Raw genomic sequence first — 16,196 nt, 5'->3', positions numbered from 1 at the left:
AGGGCAGAACTAGGCGGGGCTGGGTGGGCGTGGTCGCCACACTTCAAGCCCATTGGTCAGTGAGAAAGATGAAACAAAGAAGGGCGTGGTCCGAGGCGTCAAAATGGGAGCTGCGCGTGCAGCTGTCACCGCCCACTCTGGGGGCGGGGCGATTTCCCTTGGGTGCGCGCGCAGCTTTCTCTAGTTAGTCTGCGGACCCCAGAGGCCGCTCTCCGGCCCGCGCCCTGGACCCCCTTTCTCCACAGGCGCCCCCGAACCGGGGCCTTCGGAACCCAGGGCTCAGGAGGTGGGCGGAGCGCAGAGCAGGGGACACTGCATCAGTTCACGAGCCCTTTCTGACTCCTCCCAGATGTGCCCCAGACGTTCTGTTTCAGAAATCCCCTCGGGGGTCCCTTTCACGTCCTCCATACACTGCCCCTCTCACACCCAGCCCTTCCTCGAGGGGCCCCACGCTGATCCCGAAAGCGCGTCTGTCCCCGCCCAGCTGGATCCAGTCGGGTGCGCCCAGTTCCCGGCGGCTCCTCCTCCCGCGCCCCCACGGGCTCCCTTTCCCCTCAGAGCAGCTCCGGGGCCTCAGCCTCTCCCACGCTTCCCTCCAGGGCTGAGCAGACCCGGCCGCAGCTGCCGCGGGGCCTTCCGGTCACGGTGAGTAGCCCGCGCCCCCCCGACCCTGTGCGTGTGCCTGCGCCCCCCGACCCGTGAGGAAGTCTGTGCCCCCGACCCATCCGTGTGCCTGCGCCCCCCGACCCGTGTGGATGGTTGCAGACCCCATCCCGTGAGGTTGTCTGTGCCCCCCGACCCGTGTGTGTGCCTGCACCGCCCAACCCCATGAGTGTGCCTGCGCCCCCCTATCCGTGAGGATGTTTGCGCTCCCGAACCGTGAGCATGGCTACGGACCCAGACCCCGTGAGGATGCCAGCACCTCCCGACCCCGTCATGGTGGCTGCACCCCCGGACCCGTGAGGAAGTCTGTGCTGCCAGACCTCGTGCGTGTGCCTGCGTTCCCAGATCCGCGCGGATGTCTGCGCCCCCAACCAGTGAGGGTGCCTGCGCCCCCTGACTCCGTGCATGTGCCGGAGCCCCCGGACCCTGTGAGGATTTCTGTGCCTCCCGGACCGTGAGGGGGCCTGCGCCCCCCGACCTGTGAGGAAGTCTGCGCCCCCCAACCCCATGAGTGTGCCTGAGCCCCCCGACCAGTGAGGATGTCCAGGCCACCGAGCCGTGAGCATGGTTGCGGACCCCGACCCCGTGCGGGGGGCTGCAGTAGACATCAACCCGTGAGGGTGCCAGCGCCTCCCAACCCCGTGAGGGTGCCAGCGCCTCCCAACCCCATGAGGGTGGCTGCACCCCCGACCTCTTGAGGTTGCCTGGGCCCCTCGACCCGTGAGAGTGCCAGCGCCCACCGACCAGAGAAGATGCCAGCACCCCGACCCTGTGAGTGTGCCTGGGCCCCCAACACTGTGAGAATGTCCGTGCCCCCCGACCTGTGAGGGTGCCCGTGCCCCCTGACCCGTGAAGTTGCCAGCGGCCTCCAATCCGTGAGTGTGCCAGCACCCCCGATTCTGTGTGGGTGCCAACGCCCTCCATCCCGTGAGGATTTCTGAGCCCACCCAATGTGGGGAGGATGTCTATGTGCCCCCCCACACAGTGGCAGTCACAGCTACCCCCAGCCCTCCCCCACCCCAACCACAGCCCACAGGTGGGCCTTCCTCAGTCTTCCTGGGCAGACAAAACTCCGGGAGGCTCCCGAGCTGTCTTTCAGAATCCCTCTCAGTGGTCCCTGAGGAGCGTCAGCCAAGGTAGGTACCTGCCACTCTGCCTGCCTCAGGACCACATCTGCCCCACTGCACCAGACCCACACTGGAGGGCACCCCTGGGATCTCAGGGCCAGGCCCCTCCCTCTCCCTACTACAGCTCCAGACTCCCTCTTTCCTGTTTCTGTCCTTGGGCCAGCTGGCTCTCTCCTCTCCCTTCCCAGGCAGCCTCGGGACTCAGTGCAGCTGCCCAGGGCCTCCGTGGCTGAGCCTGGGGGTTCTCTGGACAGGATCCGAACCACTGGCAGATGTGGGTGCCTGTTGCTGTTGATTTCTCAACAATGTTGCAGTGGATTCATTTCTGAGAGGAACAGCGTGGTGGGGGCAAGAGGCGCGGAGTCACTACACAGACCCCGGGAGTCCAGTGAAAGCAGGCTTGAGGTGAGCAGCCGGCAGACTTGTTTATTTCAGTTGAAACTACCTCTTATATAGCCAAGACAAGCCAATATGGTCAAGGGGCAGTCTATGCCCCATCCAATCACAGCCTGCCAGGCAGTTTCCAAAGCCATCCAATCACAGCCTGCCAGCAGCTTCCAAAGCCATCCAGTCACAGCCTGTTGCCAGGCAGTTTCCAAAGCCATTCAATCACAGCCTGTTGCCAGGTGGGTTTCAAAGCCATTCCTGAGTAACTGATGCTCCCTTGCCAGTGGCCACCTTGGCATGGCCCTCTCATTCCACCACACCAAGCCATAACAAAGAGCTGGATCAAAAGTGGAGCAGCTGGGACTCAAACCGGTGCCCATATGGAATGCTGGCACTGCAGACAGTGGCTTTACCTGCTACACTACTGTGCCAGCCCCAGAACAAGCATGTATAACACAGCAAGTTAGAATATTGGATTTTGAATATGAATTCACATTAGGATATGCTTTATATTGTAGGAGTTTATGGATAGAGGTTATGGGCAAACACAAGACTTGTGTAGGTAAGTTTTACATAGATACTTAGGCATGAAGATAAATTTTTCATTACCTACACAATCATATTATTGAAAAATAAAAATAGAGATAAAGGATGGAAAAAGAAAGCAGAGGAGTCATATGTGATTTTTTTTCAGGGCCCATATAAATAGTGACACTTTGGCAAGGGATTTTTCATGAGATTGTTTTAAGGAAGAAATTTTTCTGAAAAGGAAACTCAAATGTAGCACACACTTATTTTCTATGATATTTCTGCTTAAGCAAAGTGCTTATGCATGTATTACTTTCTTGTAAATTCAAAATTACCGGACAGTTCATCGGGAAAAACAACAGGAGAAAGTCAAAAAATTGATTTAGAGTTCACTTTTCTTTTACAATGTAGACTGACAAAATATTTTTAAAATAAATGTAACCCTTAATATTGTAGAAATATTGCCATATTGCAAATGTGTGAAATATGGGAAATACTTATAAATAGTAAAAACACAAAAAGACACACACACACACATAAACTGTACACATACTAGGGTCTATTCTTATCTTTAGGGGGAAAGGACTCAAAGATAAATGTCTCCCCAGTTTTTTAACTCAGAACTACTCTCAGTGGTTCACACATTTTACTGATGAGTAAACTTGCTTCAAGTTTTCCATGAATAGAAATTGAGAAATTTGTCAATTGTACTCTATGGAGCATGTAAGTGACCATACCATAAACTCTCAAATGCAATGGTGTGTTGGAGTTCTTTCCTGGATATTGTTCCTGACCTTGTGGGCAGTGAGAGCCACAGGAGAGTTAAAGGTACTTCAACTGACAGATCTGTTACTTGGAGGCTCCACAAGGAATCAATGACATCTTTGTGCAACTTGAGGGCTTGGCTGCTCCTCTTCTGATTCAGCTCTCTGCTATGGCCTGGCATAGCAGTAGAAGATGGCCCAAGTCCTTGGGCCCCTGCACCATGTGGGAGACCTGGAAGAAGCTCCTGGCTCCTGGCTTCGGATTGGTACAGCTCCAGCTGTTGTGGCCAATTGGGGAGTGAACCATCAGATGGAAGATCTGTCTCTTTCTCTCTCTCTCTCTCTCTCTCTCTCTCTCTCTCTCTCTGCCTCTCCTCTCTCTGTAATTGAGACTTCCAAATAAATAAATAAATCTTTTTAAAAAACTGTCAAATAACCCAGCTTACAGGTCTTAAGAGTACCTGAAGATGTAGAAAGAGAGAATGGAATAGAAGGCCTATTTTTGTGAAATAATCACAGAAAACTCCCCCAATTTGGAGAAAGAAAAGGATGCCAAGTACAGGAAGCACATAGAACACATAAGAAACATGACCTGAAAGGATCTTCACCATGACACATTGTAGTCAAACTTTCCACAGTAAGGCATAAAGAAACATGTTCGTATGTGTTTTCTGCTGTAATCAATTTCTAAAGTGTATACACTGACAAGAAGAACTACACAAAGTACAGTCATTGAACAAGGTATATCTCCTGAGAGGGGCTCCAGGCGGCTCAGCCAGTGCTACTGTTTGTGTTTCCCACACCGCAGGAGCCCTCAGGAGGATGCTAGGACTCCGGTATGCAGTGGGGTGGCCGTCAGGACCACGGGGTGGTGTGCAGTCCCCGCCTGCAGCTTCTTTGAACCCTGGGGCATCAGCTTTCCAATCTCTGTGTGGTGAGGAAGAACTTGAACTTACTGTATGACCCGATTTCCTTGAGTGAGGCAGCAGATCTCAAGCAGGCCTCTCGGCGTAGGGGTCTGGGTCAGTTTTCTTGTTGCTAATCGTGCAGCAGCACAGGCTCGGTGTGTGAGAAGGAAGCAGTATTATTGACCTCATGGTTTTGGTGCAGGGTCTAGGGGCAGCATCCGGTGATGATCTTCTTGCTGGTAGAGTCCTGGGGTGGCACAGAGACCAGCGGACAGACAGAAGGGGTGCAGAGGGGGCCAATCCAAAGTGGTCTATGTTGCGGTCCCCTAGGGATAAGGCGTTAATCCATGAACACATGAATGGATTTATCCTGATCACTTCCTGCAGGGCCTCACCTGTTCTCACTGCTGAATTTCTCATCACTGGATTAACTGTGCCCATGAGTTTCAGAGGGGATAAACCATGTTTAATAGAGAGCATGCAGGCTTGCAGGAGGTCCCTAAATTTCCAGGTCTCCTCCCACCACCTAGTTTTGAGATTTAGTGCTTCTGCCCCTCATGTGGAAGAAGGCACCCTTTCTTAGGGCTTTCAAGGAAAGAAGGAAAGGACTTCAAGCTTTTCTTCCTACTAGGATCACCTATTATTTTCATTGCTTGCAACCTCATCTGATTTTCTGAATCACGAACATGATTATTGCCTGAGTATTACCAAGAAAATCTTACAAGTTGTCATGTGACATGCTAGAAAGGACCCGTGTGTGTTGAATGTCCTTATGTACTTCTGTTGCCATGTCAGGGATTTTGTGCCTCAAAAAATGTTCCCAAGGTCGTATGTTTATATTTGTTTTTGACAGGCAGAGTTAGACCTCGAGAGACAGAGAGAAAGGTCTTCCATCCATTGGTTCACCCCCCAAATGGCTGCTATGGCTGGCATGCTGCGCTGATCCAAAGCCAGGAGCCAGGTGCTTCCTCCTGGTCTCCCATGCGGGTGCAGGGCCCAAGCACTTGGGCCATCCTCCTGCCTTCCTGGGCAGCAGCAGAGAGCTGGACTGGAAGAGGAGCAACTGGGAATAGAACTTGGGGCCCCAACCGGGACTAGAACCCAGGGTACTGGCACTGCAGGCAGAGGATCAGCCAAGTAAGTCATGGCGCCAGCCTATGTACTTTTTTTAAGCAGTTCATAGTGAACAACATTTTCATTATTTTCAGTTCAGGAGAGCCAAAGTGTTATCTTGTAGTTTTTTTTTTTTTTTTAAGAATAAGCTAAGAAAAATCCTGTAGTACTTATAATATACAAATGAACTATACTATTAGATATAAATTAAATGTTATATTTTTATGAAGATAAATGCCTAGTAATAAAAGCAAATTTTAAGTTTATTGATTTATAGAATTTCTCTTTTGGAAGGGAACCTTCAATATCAGCCATTTTCATTCAAATTATAATATTTTTTCACTTTTAAGCAATCTCTGGTGTTATTAAGATTTCTTCACTAAACTTACACATTAATAGAATTATCTTAAAATACATTATTAATTACTTAAATACATTAATATAACACATCGGAAAACAAGTCTTACTACCTGCTATTGATTATAGTTATCAGAAGTATTAAGATGTTGTCACAAATTTGAAACAAATAATTGTTTTGTCTCTGAAGTGATTTTTCAGGAATAATGAATAATGGAAATCTATAAGAGATGTTTGGATAACATCTGCCTCATGGACAATTCATAGAAATATAGTTATTTATCTCTAGTTGTAGGCTTAATTTTGAAGTTATCATTTTTATGGCAATTGTGATAATACAAATGACCACAAACCAAATAATAAAATAATTGAAATTCCTATACTTTGAGAAAATGGATAGCTTCTGTTAATGTACCAAACATAATTTTTCTATACTAATTTATTAGAAACATTTCAAAAATATTTCTTTCAATTTGGGGAGAGGTAAAATAATGAAAAAAATCAAAATTTCTGAAAATTAAAGTATTTGCATTTAATTTGTTCATTTTCTGCCTCATCACCAATGTAGTTCTTTAATTGGATAGAAAAAAAGTAGATTCAGAATCTACATTTGTTGACCACTAATAACAGAGTAGGGCAGTGAAGCATCATTAGCCCAATGAAACTTACAGGATTTCAGTGGTGGGGAAATCAGGACTCTTTCTGAATTTTGTTAGGGAAATGTGTTCTCATTTTATGTGGAGCTGTCTACTTTTGGTATTTTTATTTTAATATATATTTTAAAGTTTCAGCAGAACTCAGCACTAGGAGTGTCTACCTTATTTTTTGGGGAAAAATCTGACTAATTTTTAAGAATGGGGCATCAATATTGTTTCATTTTCTCAGTTTTGAATATAGTGTGTCATTCTGTGAAAACCACCTTGCCAGTGTGCTTTTTGTTTAGTTTGCTTTTTAAGTGCAAACTTGAAAGTTTTACTTATAAAAAGTGACCTTTATGTTTTTCCATATGATTGACAGAGCTTTTACCCAGTTATCTTCATTGTATGACAATAAATCTATTCAATAAAGATTAACAAATGCATTAAAAGTGCAAATAATCACTATGGTATGCTTGCTGGTTTTATTTATGATGATGTATTGATCATCTCTGTCAGGTACTGTGATAGATATGTCTATTGGAAAATATAATTTCATTTCCCAAAAAGGCAAGCAAGTTAAAACCCTTCTGCAATTATGAAGTCATCCTCTGATAACTTACTGATTCATTTCTTGGTGTCAAAATCAAGAACCAATTATCTGTTTGACTTGGAGATATTAGGTCCCTGTGGTACTATGAAGAAAATTATTTAGTGCCTTTCAGCTAGTGAAATGATGATTGGTGGGTCTGTTTGTTGAACAAAAAGGGGGAGGGGAAGAGCACACATTAGCTATAAGGCTGTAGCTATCTCATTGGAGGTAGTCATTTCAGTCTTTGGAATTAATTCTAGAATTTAATGATAACTTTAAGTTTGTGTAAAAAGTGGTTAGTAAAAAATTTATTTACCTCATTATATAAACATAAGACTATGTTTTAAAACCTTCTTTCCCAGCCAAGATACTAATTTTAATACAAAATGGGAAAATATTCAATACAGTGTCTCCTTTTGGAGGCTTCCTACAAGTGAAAGCAGATTTGTGGGGGATGATTGAGTTTTGAGCAACTTCCTTGCTTCCAAGACAAAACCCACATTGCCTTCGTCTGTCCCTAAAGTGCCAGACCCAAGCTACTTTTAAGAAGCTACTGTACTCCACCTGCCTTGGATGAAGCAAGCAGCCCCTTTGCTACCAGAATTCCCCAGAAACAGCATGGGCATTTTCCATGGTAGAGACAGCCCTTGTGAATTCTGCAACTGCAGGAGCTCTGGAGCTCTACTTGCTTGCTCTGTACAATATAGAGAAATTCTCACGGCCTCATATGGCCGTGAGAACCAGTAGCATCTCATACAGAATTCCAGAGTACCAGAACTAAAGAGGCCTCTTCTGAAACTCTAAGCACATGGTGCTGGAAGGCAGGACAGTGCATCATTTTTGCATGCCTTGTAGGCACAAAGGAAAGTTCTCTCCAATATCTGAAGCTCTAGGATTGCTGCTGCTTGTGTTATAAACCCTGGAATAACACTCATCTGTGGGAGTGATACAATCCTATCTTTGTATGCTTCAGGCTGGAATTCAACCCTGGAATAATTGGCAGTCAACCTGAGAGACCTGGATAAGGACCCCACTGTATCCCGTATCTCCAGGGCTGTCACTCTGTGTACTGTATTTCAGAGAGTCATGTAAATACACCTAGACCCTAGGGAATGGAGCCTATAAGCATTCCAGTGCTCCAGACCCAGACCTGCTGATACACAACCCTCAGCATAAACTGTATTCACCCTGTAGGACTCAGGGAATGTCTCCTTAACATTTCCCAGCTTGGGACTTGAACTCATGATGCTAAATTTCTGGGTATTAGTCAGGCTAACATATCAGGATCTGGGGAATGTCTTATCCACATAGTATAGTAAAAAGGCCATAAATTTTGCTGCCACAAACTCCAGAAATATTCATATTTGCCTGGTAGAAAAGGGTAGCATGACCAGAAATGTGGATACGGACATCACAAACCCCAGTATGGCTGACAACTCTAGGGACTAAGAACCTATGGAAGCTCATGCCACTTCAAAGTCATACTGTAACATCCACAAAAGGCTGAAGAACGGAAACCTGTGGCACATGTAGACAATGCTGACACTGATTACTAATGAAGAAATCAAGTCTCAAAAACTTCAAAAGATTGAAATCATACCATGCGCCTACCTTCTCAGACTGAAATCAATCTAACTAGACATCAATAATAATAAAAAAGGGCACTGGAAAGTTCACAGGTACATGAAAATTAAACAACATGATGACCAATGCATCATTTTAAAAAATTAAAAAGAGGTCAGAAAATTTCTTAAAACAAATGAATATGAAAACACAACATATCAAAGCATAGAACACAGCAAAAGCAGTATTATGAGGAAATTTTATAATGACAAGTGCTTACATTTAAATTTGAAAGATCTTAAATAAATGGTCTAATGCTGCATCTCAAAAACCCAGAAAAAGTGGCCAGCACTGTGGTGCAGTGGTTTAACACCCTGGCCTGAAGTGCTGGCATCCCATATGGGCACCGGTTGGAGACCCGGCTGCTCCACTTTCTATCCAGCTCTTCTTCTTCTTCTTTTTTTTTTTTTCTTTTTGGACAGGCAGAGTTAGACAGTAAGAGAGAGAGAGAGAGATAGAGACAGTTATAGACAGTGAAAGAGAGAGACAGAAGGGTCTTCCTTCTGTTGGTTCACTCCCCTATTGGCTGCCACAACTGGCACTGTGCCAATCTGAAGCCAGGAGCCAGATGCTTCCTCCCAGTCTCCCATGTGGGTGCAGGGACCCAAGCACTTGGGTCATTCTCCATTACCCTCCCGGGCCACAGCAGAGAGATGGACTAGAAGAGGAGCAACTGGGACTAGTACCCGGTGCCCCAACCAGGACTAGAACCTGAGGTGCCAGCGCCACAGGTGGAGGATGAGCCAAGTGAGCCATGGTGCCGGCCTCTATCCAGCTCTTTGCTATGGCCTGGGAAAGCAGTGGAATATGGCCCAAGTCCTTGGGAACCTGCACCTGTGTGGGAGACCTGGAAGAAGCTCCTGGCGTCAGATCGGCACAGCACTGGTCGTTATGGCCAATTGGGGAGTGAACCAGTGAATGGAAGACCTCTCTCTCTGCCTCTTCTCTCTGACTTTCAAAAAAAAAACCAAAAAACTCTGACTTTCAAAAAAATATATAAATCTTTAAAAAAAAAAACACAGAAAAAGAAAAACAAGCCATAGGCAAAAATTAGCAGGGCACAAGAAAAAATAAATATAAGAACAGTCATAAATGAAATTGAAACTAAAAGAATATTAGAGATATAAAACAAATAGCTGGTTCTTTAAGAAGATAAACAAAATAGAAAAGCCTTTATCCAGAGTAACAAAAGAAAGAAGAAAAAAACCTCAATAAATAAAATTTGAGAAGAAAAGTAGATGTTACAGTTGATACTACAGAATATGATGGGTCATAAAAAGCTGCTATGAACTGTGTGTTAACAAATTAAAAGCCTCAAGTAAATTCCTGAATATGTGTAACATATTAAGATTAAACAAGGAAGATATAGAAAATATAAATAGGCCATAGGAAGAAATACTACTGAAGTAGTAATTAATAAAAGTTTCCCAACAAAGAAAACCCTAAATTCTATAAAACATTTAAAAAGGAATAACTCAAATACTCTTCAAATTATTGCAAAATATTTTAGAGTATACAAAACTGTAAGGGGCCAGCACTGTGGCAGAAGCAGGTAAAGCCCTGGCCTGAATGCCAGCATCCCACGTGGGTGCCACTTTGAAAATTTGAAGCCTGGCAGCTCCACTTCAGATCCAGCTCTCTGCTAATGGCTTTGGAAAGCAGTAAAAGATGACCCAAGTCCTTGGACCCCTGCACCCATGAGGAAAACCCAGAAGAAGCTCCTGGCTCCTGTCTTAGGATTGGCTCAGCCCTGGCCATTGCAGCCATTTGGGAAGTAAACCAATGGATGAAAGACTCTTTCTTGCTCACTCTTGCTTTTGCTATTTCTCTTACCCCTCCCCTACCTCTGTGTAACTTCCTTTCAAGTAAATAAATATTTTTTAAAAAGAAAACTATAAAATACTTTTCAGAAAGCTGGCATTACCAATACCAATACCAAAGACACAGCACAAAAAATAAAACTACAGACCAGTATGCTTAATGAACATAAATGCAGAAGTTTTCAACAAAACATTAGTAAACCAAATCCAAAGCTACACCAGTGATTATACATAACAGTAAGTTTGATTTCATCTAAAGATGCAAGGGTGATTCAACATTTGGAAATAAAAAACCTTATAAATCACATCAACAGAATGAGGGAAAAATCATGTGAGCATTTTAACAGACACAGAAAGCAGTTGATAAAATCGAATATCTCTATAATAAAAAAAAACCTCTACAAATTAGAATAAAAAGAACACATCTCAAAATTATAAAGCCTTTATGAGACAGACCAACAGCTACTTTTATACTGAAAAATATAAAGCAGAAATCACTTCTTTTCAAATATGGAATAAGAGAAAAATGTCCATTTTTCACCAGTCTTATTCAGTATATTGTTGGAAGTACTAGCAAGAACATTTTGGAGGGAAAATAAATAAGGTAATTAAAATTGGAAAGTAGTAATTCAAAATCGCCATATTTGGGGCCAGCTCTGTGGCATCGTGGGTAAAGCCACCGCCTGCAGCATGAGCATCCCATATGGTCACCAGTTGGATTCTTGGATACTCCACTCATGATCCACCTCTCTACTGATGCACCTGGGAAAGCAGCAGAGGACGGACCAAGTGCTTGGGCCCCTGCACCCATGTGGGAGACTTGGATAAATCTCTAGCTCCTGGCTTCAGACTGACCCAGGCCTGGTTGTTGCAGCCATTTGGGGAGTGAACAAATAGATGGAATATTTCTCTTTCTATGCCTTGCCCTCTCTGTAATTGCCTTTCAAATAAATAAACTTTTAAAATTAACATTTGCAAATTTCATGATGTTGTACCTGGATGAAAACCAAGCACTACAGCAAAAAGCTGTTAGAATTTATAAATCAGTTCAGTGAAATCACAGTTACAAAGGGAGCAAACCAAAACAGTAGGATTTTTATGTACCAACAATGATCTCACTGAAAGAGACATCAGGTTTGAAATCCCATTCACAATATCACAAACACAATCCAATATTTAGGAATAAATTTAACCAAAGAAATGAAAGATCTCTACAATAAAATTTATAAAATATTGATGAAAGAAATCATCAAGGACATAAAAATGTGAAGATATTTCTTGCTCATGGATTGTAAGATTTATTGTCATTAAGAATCTATAGCATCTTAAGTATGCATTCCGTGCAATCTCTGTCAATATACCAATGACATTCTTTATAGAAGTAGAAAAACAATCCAAAAATATGTATTAAAATACCCAAAATAGCAAAGTAAACTTGAGCAAAAAAGCAAAAACAAAAATAAAAACATGCTGGACATACACAGAAAGACTAATACCACAGGTTCTCCTTCATATGTGGGAGCTAAAATCACCAAAAAGAAATGCCTGTATATATTTTGATGAAAATACAATGTTTTCTCAAACTTCGTTTAAAATCTTTGTCAAACAAACTGATAGGAATTATGTACTACTGTATATTTTTTTAAATAACACTTGAAGATATTACATAGATTAGTCCTTCCTTGTTTCATTTCTCGTATGGGTATGCATTTTCTAGTCTGTCTGTGTCCTTTAAAATTGTTTCCTATTTGTGTCTTCTTTGCTTTTTTTTTGGGTGGGGAAGGGTTTTTTTTATTATTTTTTATTTAATGAATATAAATTTCCAAAGTACAGCTTATGGATTACCATGGCTTCCCCCGCATAACGTCCCTCCCACCCACAACCCTCCCCTTTCCCACTCCCTCTCCCCTTCCATTCACATCAAGATTCATTTTCGATTCTCTTTATATACAGATCAGTTTAGCATACATTAAGTAAAGATTTCAACAGTTTGCTCCCACACAGAAACATAAAGTGAAAAATAATAGATGATTTTTTAAATGATGATGAAATCAGATCAGACCTATTGTCATGTTTAATCCCAGTGAGAGACAAGTTGGGAATTCCTAATTTCTTTTCTTTTTTTTTTATTTTACAGAAGATCAGTTTAGTATATACATTAAGTAAAGATTTCAACAGTTTGCACCCCCATAGAAACACAAAGTGAAATATACTGTTTGAGTACTCGTTATAGCATTAAATCTCAGTGTACAGCACATTAAGGACAGAGATCCTACATGAGGAGTAAGTGCACAGTGACTCCTGTTGTTGACTTTACAAATTGACACTCCTGTCTATGGCATCAGTAATCTCCCTATGCTCCAGTCATGAGTTTCCAAGGCTATGGAAGCCCTCTGAGTTCTCCGACTCTTATCTTGTTTAGACAAGGTCATAGTCAAAGTGGAGGTTCTCTCCTCCCTTCAGAGAAAGGTACCTCCTTCTTTGAAGACCTGTTCTTTCCACTGGGATCTCACTCACAGAGATCTTTCATTTAGGTTTTTTTTTTTTTTTTGCCAGAGTGTCTTGGCTTTCCATGCCTGAAATACTCTCATGGACTTTTCAGCCAGACCGGAATGCCTTTAGGGCTGATTCTGAGGCCAGAGTGCTGTTTAGGACATCTGCCATTCTATGAGTCTGCTGTGTATCTCGCTTCTCATGTTGGATCACTCTCCCCTTTATTTATTCTATTGGTTAGTATTAGCAGGTACTAGACTTGTTTATGTGATCCCTTTAACTCTTAGTCCTTTCATTATGATCAATTGTGAAATGAAATTGATCACTTGGAACAGTGAGATGGCATTGGCACATGCCACCTTGATGGGATTGAATTGGAGTCCCCTGGTATGTTTCTAACTCTACCATTTGGGGCAAGTCAGCTTGAGCATGTCCCAAATTGTACATCTCTTCCCTCTCTTATTCCCACTCTTCTGTTTAACAGGGATCACATTTCAGTTAAATTTCAACACATAAGAATAACTGTGTATTAATTACAGAATTAAACCAGTCATATTAAGTAGAACAGACAAAAAATACTGAGAGGGATAATGTATTAAGTTGTTCATTAACAGTCAGGGCTATGCTGATCAAGTCACTGTTTCTCATAGCGTCCATTTCACTTCAACAGGTTTCCTTTTTGGTGTTCAGTCAGTTGTCACCGATCAGGGAGAACATATGGTATTTGTCCCTTTGGGACTGGCTTATTTCACTCAGCATGATGTGTTCCAGATTCCTCCAATTTGTTGCAAATGACTGGATTTCGTTGTTTCTTACTGCGGTATAGTATTCTAAAGAGTACATATCCCATAATTTCTTTATCCAGTCTACCGTTGATGGGCATTTAGGTTGGTTCCAGGTCTTGGCTATTGTGAATTGTGCTGCAATAAACATTAGGGTGCAGACCGCTTTTTTGTTTGCCAATTTAAATTCCTTTGGGTAAATTCCCAGGAGTGGGATGGCTGGGTCGAACGGTAGGGTTATCTTCAGGTTTCTGAGGAATCTCCAGACTGACTTCCATAGTGGCTTGACAGTTTGCATTCCCACCAACAGTGGGTTAGTGTCCCTTTTTCCCCACATCCTCGCCAGCATCTGTTGTTGGTAGATTTCTGTATGTGAGCCATTCTAACCGGGGTGAGGTGAAACCTCATTGTGGTTTTGATTTGCATTTCCCTGATTGCTAGTGATCTTGAACATTTTTTCATGTGCCTGTTGGCCATTTGGATTTCCTCTTTTGAAAAATGTCTATTGAGGTCCTTAGCCCATCCCTTAAGTGGGTTGTTTGTTTTGTTGTTGTGGAGTTTCTTGATCTCTTTGTAGATTCTGGTTATTAACCCTTTATCTGTTGCATAGTTTGCAAATATTTTTTCCCATTCTGTCGGTTGTCTCTTCACTCTCCTGACTGTTTCTTTTGAAGTACAGAAACTTCTCAATTTGATGCAATCCCAATAGTTGATTTTGGCTTTGAGTGCCTGTGCCTCCCGGGTCTTTTCTAGAAACTCTTTGCCTGTGCCAATATCTTGAAGGGTTTCTCCAATGTTCTCTAATAACTTGATGGTGTCAGGTCGTAGATTTAGGTCTTTAATCCATGTTGAGTGGATTTTTGTGTAAGGTGTAAGGTAGGGGTCTTGCTTCATGCTTCTGCACGTGGAAATCCAATTTTCCCAGCACCATTTATTGAATAGACTGTCCTTGCTCCAGGAATTGGTTTTAGATCCTTGATCAAATGTAAGTTTGTTGTAGAAGTTTGGGTTGGTTGCTGGTGTTTCTATTCTGTTCCATTGGTCTATCCATCTGTTTCTGTGCCAGAACCATGCTGTTTTGATTACAACTGCCCTTTAGTATGTCCTGAATCTGGTATTGTGATGCCTCTGGCTTTGTTTTTGTTGTACAAGATTGCTTTAGCAATTCGAGGTCTCTTGTGCCTCCATATGAATTTCAGCATCATTTTTTCTAGATCTGAGAAGAAGGTCTTTGGTATCCTGACTGGAATTGCATTGAATCTATAAATTGCTTTTGGGAGAATGGACATTTTGATGATGTTGATTCTTCCAATCCATGAGCATGGAATATTTTTCCATTTCTTGGTATCCTCTTCTATTTCTTTCTTTAAGATTTTGTAATTCTCATCGTAGAGATCTTTAACGTCCTTGGTTAAGTTTATTCCAAGGTATTTGATTGTTTTTGTAGCTATTGTGAATGGGATTGATCTTAGCAGTTCTTTCTCAGCCATGGCATTGCTTGTGTATACAAAGGCTGTTGATTTTTGTGCATTGATTTTATATCCTGCCACTTTGCCAAACTCCTCTATGAGTTCCCATAGTCTCTTGGTAGAGTTCTTTGGATCCTCTAAGTAAAGAATCATATCATCTGCAAAGAGGGATAGTTTGACTTCTTCCTTCTCAATTTGTATTCCTTTAATTTCTTTTTCTTGTCTGATGGCTCTGGCTAAAACTTCCACAACTATGTTAAATAGCAATGGTGAGAGTGGGCATCCCTGTCTGGTGCCAGATCTCAGTGGAAATGCTTCCAACTCTTCCCCATTCAATAGGATGCTGGCCGTGGGTTTTTCATAAATTGCTTTGATTATATTGAGGAATGTTCCTTCTATACCAATTTGCTTAGAGTTTTCATTATGAAAGGGTGTTGAATTTTATCGAATGCTTTCTCTGCATCTATTGAGATAATCATATGGTTTTTCTTCTGCAATCTGTTAATGTGGTGAATCACATTGATTGATTTGAAATGTTGAACCATCCCTGCATACCAGAGATAAATAATCCCACTTGGTCTGGGTGGATGATTTTCCTGATGTGTTGTTGTATTCTATTGGCGAGAATTTTATTGAGGATTTTTGCGTCTATGTTCATCAGGGATATTGGTCTATAATTTTCTTTCAGTGCTGCATCTTTCTCTGGCTTAGGGATTAAGGTGATGCTGGCTTCATAGAAAGAATTTGGGAGGATTCCCTCTTTTTTGATTGTTCTGAATAGTTTGAGCAGAAATGGGATTAGTTCTTCTTTAAATGTCTGGTAGAATTCAGCAGTGAATCCATCTGGTCCTGGGCTTTTCTTTGTTGGGAGGGCCTTTATTACTGTTTCAATTTCTGTTTCAGTTATGGGTCTATTTAGGTTTTCTATGTCTTCA

At 42.6% G+C, this 16,196-nt stretch overlaps 1 long non-coding RNA gene across 6 annotated transcripts; it reads left to right on the top strand.

The window, feature by feature from the left end:
- Positions 1-34: 34 nt before the first annotated feature.
- On the top strand, positions 35-8,377 carry LOC138844572 (uncharacterized). Of its 6 annotated transcripts, XR_011380512.1 has the most exons (4): positions 35-286; positions 600-2,195; positions 4,278-4,403; positions 5,231-8,377. It is a non-coding gene; the product is annotated as an uncharacterized lncRNA (long non-coding RNA). The 6 variants fall into 6 exon arrangements; XR_011380514.1 differs by lacking the exons at positions 4,278-4,403; positions 5,231-8,377 and having other exon boundaries at positions 36-286; positions 600-1,799; positions 1,979-4,269; XR_011380513.1 differs by lacking the exon at positions 4,278-4,403 and having other exon boundaries at positions 38-286.
- Positions 8,378-16,196: the final 7,819 nt, after the last annotated feature.

This window comes from Oryctolagus cuniculus, chromosome 12, assembly GCF_964237555.1.
Source record: "Oryctolagus cuniculus chromosome 12, mOryCun1.1, whole genome shotgun sequence".
Lineage (NCBI taxonomy): Eukaryota > Metazoa > Chordata > Mammalia > Lagomorpha > Leporidae > Oryctolagus > Oryctolagus cuniculus.
This window is presented reverse-complemented; position numbering and strand designations above follow the sequence as displayed.